Below are 6000 nucleotides of genomic sequence, written 5' to 3'. Positions count from 1 at the left end.
GTCATTTTGTGCTAAGTAAAAATCTTACTTATTGCCCTTTTAACACTGAACTGGACAAACACATGCACACACACACACACACACACACACACACACACACACACACACACACACAAAGGGATTGCCATACTGTAAATGTGCTAATTCAGCTGTCGAGGCGCAGCGCTGTGAGCACGCAGGTGGAATGTAAGTGGAGCTGAGAAGTCAGCTCAGACACCTCAGGGGTCAGAGGTCAACACATTAAATGACGTAAAAAGAAGAAGATGGACGACACGACACTCGATGCTAACGCTCGGTATGCAGCCGCCGCACGGCTTGTAATGTTTTCACTCCGCACCGCGCCGAGCTGGTAGCCGTTTTCCTGTTTGACGGGATTCACACATGGAACAATAAAAGAATATGATTTTAACCCTGAGTGAAGATCAGGGTCGTCTCGTATAAATGGTTCTTACACACCAGGTATGGCGCTTACAACCATTTCCACGCCAAAGCTGTGATTTCTTAAAAAAACGATCTTCATGTCACCGATTTCTAATTTCTATAACTAGGTGTAAGTTGAATCATTTTCTTTAATTATATTCTTTAAAAGTATGGAAAACAATAAAGTCAAAGAACATGTACATGGATGAAACCTTTTTGATTGCAGGCTAAGGATGGACTAAAACCTCAGATCTGGATCAAAAAAGGATACATTTTTTTATTTTTCTATTGCATTCCATGTTTAAATAGACCCATAAACAGGCTCCCTGTTCAGTTTGGAGTGAAGCTTTGTCTGAAAATGACATACAGTATATTTATGTATATATGACATACAGCTTTGAAATGAAGCCCTTCATTTTTCCTCATGAGTGGATCCAGCTTTCTTCTGTTGTGAGGATGAGACAACCTGCCTGTCCCAATCACAACCAGGTGTGTGTCGGTGTGTTTCAGTGTGTGTTGGTGTGTTTGAGTGTGTGTCGGTGTGTTTCAGTGTGTGTTGGTATGTTTGAGTGTGTGTCGTGTGTTTCAGTGTGTGTTGGTGTGTTTCAGTGTGTGTCGGTGTGTTTGAGTGTGTGTTGGTGTGTTTCAGTGTGTGTCGGTGTGTTTCAGTGTGTGTTGGTATGTTTGAGTGTGTGTCGGTGTGTTTCAGTGTGTGTTGGTGTGTTTCAGTGTGTCGGTGTGTTTCAGTGTGTGTCGGTATGTTTGAGTGTGTGTCGGTGTGTTTCAGTGTGTGTTGGTGTGTTTCAGTGTGTGTCGGTGTGTTTCAATGTGTGTCGGTGTGTTTGAGTGTGTGTTGGTATGTTTGAGTGTGTGTCGGTGTGTTTCAGTGTGTGTTGGTATGTTTGAGTGTGTGTCGTGTGTTTCAGTGTGTGTTGGTGTGTTTCAGTGTGTGTCGGTGTGTTTGAGTGTGTGTTGGTGTGTTTCAGTGTGTGTCGGTGTGTTTCAGTGTGTGTTTGGTATGTTTGAGTGTGTGTCGGTGTGTTTCAGTGTGTGTCGGTGTGTTTCAGTGTGTGTTGGTGTGTTTCAGTGTGTCGGTGTGTTTCAGTGTGTGTCGGTATGTTTGAGTGTGTGTCGGTGTGTTTCAGTGTGTGTCGGTGTGTTTCAGTGTGTGTCGGTGTGTTTCAGTGTGTGTCGGTGTGTTTCAGTGTGTGTCGGTGTGTTTGAGTGTGTGTCGGTGTGTTTGAGTGTGTGTCGGTGTGTTTGAGTGTGTGTCGGTGTGTTTCAGTGTGTGTCGGTGTGTTTGAGTGTGTGTCGGTGTGTTTCAGTGTGTGTCGGTATGTTTGAGTGTGTGTCGGTGTGTTTCAGTGTGTGTCGGTGTGTTTGAGTGTGTGTCGGTGTGTTTGAGTGTGTGTCGGTGTGTTTCAGTGTGTGTCGGTGTGTTTCAGTGTGTGTCGGTATGTTTGAGTGTGTGTCGATGTGTTTCAGTGTGTCGGTGTGTTTCAGTGTGTGTCGGTGTGTTTCAGTGTGTGTTGGTATGTTTGAGTGTGTGTCGGTGTGTTTCAGTGTGTCGGTGTGTTTCAGTGTGTGTTGGTGTGTGTCAGTGTGTGTCGGTGTGTTTCAGTGTGTGTTGGTGTGTTTCAGTGTGTGTTGGGGGTTTCAGTGTGTGTTGGTGTGTTTCAGTGTGTGTTGAGGGGTTTCAGTGTGTGTTGATGGGTTTCAGTGTGTGTTTCAGTGTGTGTTGGTGTGTTTCAGTGTGTGTTGATGGGTTTCAGTGTGTGTTTCAGTGTGTGTTGATGGGTTTCAGTGTGTGATTCAGTGTGTGTTGGTGTGTTTCAGTGTGTGTTGATGGGTTTCAGTGTGTGATTCAGTGTGTGTTGGTGTGTTTCAGTGTGTGTTGAGGGGTTTCAGTGTGTGATTCAGTGTGTGTTGGTGTGTTTCAGTGTGTGTTGATGGGTTTCAGTGTGTGATTCAGTGTGTGTTGGTGTGTTTCAGTGTGTGTTGAAGGGTTTCAGTGTGTGTTGAGGGGTTTCAGTGTGTGTTGAAGGGTTTCAGTGTGTGTTGAGGGGTTTCAGTGTGTGTTTCAGTGTGTGTTGAGGGGTTTCAGTGTGTGTTGAAGGGTTTCAGTGTGTGTTGAGGGGTTTCAGTGTGTGTTGGTGTGTTTCAGTGTGTGTTTCAGTGTGTGTTGAGGGGTTTCAGTGTGTGTTGAAGGGTTTCAGTGTGTGTTGAGGGTTTCAGTGTGTGTTGGTGTGTTTCAGTGTGTGTCGGTGTGTTTCAGTGTGTCGGTGTGTTGTAGTGTGTGTTGGTGTGTTTGAGTGTGTTGGTGTGTTTTGAGTGTGTGTTGGTGTGTTTCACTGTGTGAAGGTGTGTGTTGGTGTGTTTGAGTGTGTGTTGGTGTGTTTCACTGTGTGTTGGTGTGTGTTGGTGTGTTTCAGTGTGTGTTGGTGTGTTTGAGTGTGTGTTTCAGTGTGTGTTGGTGTGTTTGAGTGTGTTGGTGTATTCCAGTGTGTGTCTGTGGGTTTCAGTGTGTGTTGGTGTGTTTCAGTGTGTGTTGGTGTGTTTCAGTGTGTGTTGGAGGGTTTCAGTGTGTGTCGGTGTGTTTCAGTGTGTGTCGGAGGGTTTCAGTGTGTGTCGGTGTGTTTCAGTGCGTGTCGGAGGGTTTCAGTGTGTGTCGGTGTGTTTCAGTGTGTGTTGGTGTGTTTCAGTGCGTGTCGGAGGGTTTCAGTGTGTGTCGGTGTGTTTCAGTGTGTGTTGGTGTGTTTCAGTGCGTGTCGGAGGGTTTCAGTGTGTGTGTTGATGTGTTTCAGTGTGTTGGTGTGTTTCAGTGCGTGTCGGAGGGTTTCAGTGTGTGTGTTGATGTGTTTCAGTGTGTGTTGGTGTTTTCAGTGTGTGTTGAGGGGTTTCAGTGTGTGTTGATGGGTTTCAGTGTGTGTTTCAGTGTGTGTTGGTGTGTTTCAGTGTGTGTTGATGGGTTTCAGTGTGTGTTTCAGTGTGTGTTGATGGTTTCAGTGTGTGATTCAGTGTGTGTTGGTGTGTTTCAGTGTGTGTTGATGGGTTTCAGTGTGTGATTCAGTGTGTGTTGGTGTGTTTCAGTGTGTGTTGAGGGGTTTCAGTGTGTGATTCAGTGTGTGTTGGTGTGTTTCAGTGTGTGTTGATGGGTTTCAGTGTGTGATTCAGTGTGTGTTGGTGTGTTTCAGTGTGTGTTGAAGGGTTTCAGTGTGTGTTGAGGGGTTTCAGTGTGTGTTGAAGGGTTTCAGTGTGTGTTGAGGGGTTTCAGTGTGTGTTTCAGTGTGTGTTGAGGGGTTTCAGTGTGTGTTGAAGGGTTTCAGTGTGTGTTGAGGGTTTCAGTGTGTGTTGGTGTGTTTCAGTGTGTGTTTCAGTGTGTGTTGAGGGGTTTCAGTGGTGTGTGTTGAAGGGTTTCAGTGTGTGTTGAGGGGTTTCAGTGTGTGTTGGTGTGTTTCAGTGTGTGTCGGTGTGTTTCAGTGTGTCGGTGTGTTGTAGTGTGTGTTGGTGTGTTTGAGTGTGTTGGTGTGTTTGAGTGTGTGTTGGTGTGTTTCACTGTGTGAAGGTGTGTGTTGGTGTGTTTGAGTGTGTGTTGGTGTGTTTCACTGTGTGTTGGTGTGTGTTGGTGTGTTTCAGTGTGTGTTGGTGTGTTTGAGTGTGTGTTTCAGTGTGTGTTGGTGTGTTTGAGTGTGTTGGTGTATTCCAGTGTGTGTCTGTGGGTTTCAGTGTGTGTTGGTGTGTTTCAGTGTGTGTTGGTGTGTTTCAGTGTGTGTTGGAGGGTTTCAGTGTGTGTCGGTGTGTTTCAGTGTGTGTCGGAGGGTTTCAGTGTGTGTCGGTGTGTTTCAGTGCGTGTCGGAGGGTTTCAGTGTGTGTCGGTGTGTTTCAGTGTGTGTTGGTGTGTTTCAGTGCGTGTCGGAGGGTTTCAGTGTGTGTCGGTGTGTTTCAGTGTGTGTTGGTGTGTTTCAGTGCGTGTCGGAGGGTTTCAGTGTGTGTGTTGATGTGTTTCAGTGTGTTGGTGTGTTTCAGTGCGTGTCGGAGGGTTTCAGTGTGTGTGTTGATGTGTTTCAGTGTGTGTTGGTGTATTTCAGTGTGTGTTTCAGTGTGTGTTGGTGTTTATGTGTATTTCAGTTTTTGTTTCAGTGTGTGTTGGTGTTTCAGTGTGTTTCAGTGTGTGTTGGTGTTTCAGTGTGTTTCAGTGTGTGTTTCAGTGTGTGTTGGTGTTTCTTTCTTATTCAGTTTGTTCTGTGTATTCTGTTCTTGTTCATTTCATTTATAAAGAAAATTCAAGTTTCACACTCTTCTTCTCTCTCAAGGCCATGTAGCCAAAAAACGTTTGGTGGAACAAAGCACAGAACTAACAGAAGAGTGAGGCACTGTGGACTGTGGAGTTTTCTTTATAAATGGAATTGTTACAAAAGCCTCATGTCTGCGCCTCGTTAGGTGTGTTCTCACATGTTCATTTCATCATCAGTATTCAGTCTTAGTTTGCCCTCTCTCTGCAGCCTGGCCGTCCTGCTGCGGGATCCCTCTCCTCCCAAGGTTTCTTCCATGTTTTCCCTCCCAAATGACGTTTTCATGGGAGTTTTTCCCCTGTTCTCACTGAGCGTCTTTGGTTGAGCGTTGTTTCTCATGTTTTCGTCTCATAATGTGGGCGTTGTGAAGCCCTGTGAGACTGTAATTGTGATTCGGGCCTATACAAACAAACTTGACTTGACTTGACAAAATGAACTTGAATAATACATTTTGGCTTTGGAAACAAACGATGACGAAAAGGTGGAACGTTCCGGCCAAACCTGCCATCTGCGTTACCTGTGTTTCCCACACATGTGTTTCCCACACGGGTTGCCAGTTCTAAATATTGATCATGGTGTTAAAGTAAAAGCCTTGTGTTTCCCCGAGGTGGGAGTGCTGAGACGCCCGGAGACACCAGACTGATCGCCCCTATCTGTCGACCTGGAAATGGCGTGTGTGTGTGTGTGTGTGTGTGTGTGTCTCTGTTTTTCAGCATATCTACCTGTTTGGTAGTCAGTAGGGACAGGACGATATATCGAAATTCAACTGTGACAATACGTATTGTGGGTCAGAAAAATGAATCGCTCCATGTTATTCTGCTGTAGTAATCACAAATGAGACGCTTGACCATCACAATTTCACAAGCTCTCCATTCAAATTATATTATTGTCACTTTGTAATGACATTTTTAAATTGTTGTTCACATTCTAGCGAGCCAATGGCATCGCTAGAAAGATTTGTGGCTCAGAAATAAACAGAATTCTGCACAGTCGGACTTGTTCTCATTCAACTTTTATCTATCACATCGTATCGTGGTTGTATCGAATCGTGAACCTCATATCGCGTATCGAATCGTATCGTCCCATCCGCAGTATAATCAGTCGTTCAGATCTCATCTCCTGGCACACTGCTGAACTCGCATAAGAAGCATCTGGGACTGGATCTGTGTCTCTGTCCGTCTCTCCCCAGCAGATTTTTGTTAAGAGCAGACATCTTTCGACCTGAAGAGAATCTCGCCGCTTTGAAGCCCGGGCCAACGCACCAACCTGCCTGCACCGGCCAGGCCAA

The sequence above is a fragment of the Centroberyx affinis genome, unplaced genomic scaffold, assembly GCF_046629955.1.
Source record: "Centroberyx affinis isolate AG114_WGS23_722 - 3 ecotype Tasmania unplaced genomic scaffold, CSIRO-AGI_Caff_v1 ptg004081l_1, whole genome shotgun sequence".
Taxonomy (NCBI): Eukaryota; Metazoa; Chordata; class Actinopteri; order Beryciformes; family Berycidae; genus Centroberyx; species Centroberyx affinis.
The sequence above is the reverse complement of the archived record's forward strand: the minus strand, read 5'-3'. Positions refer to the sequence as shown.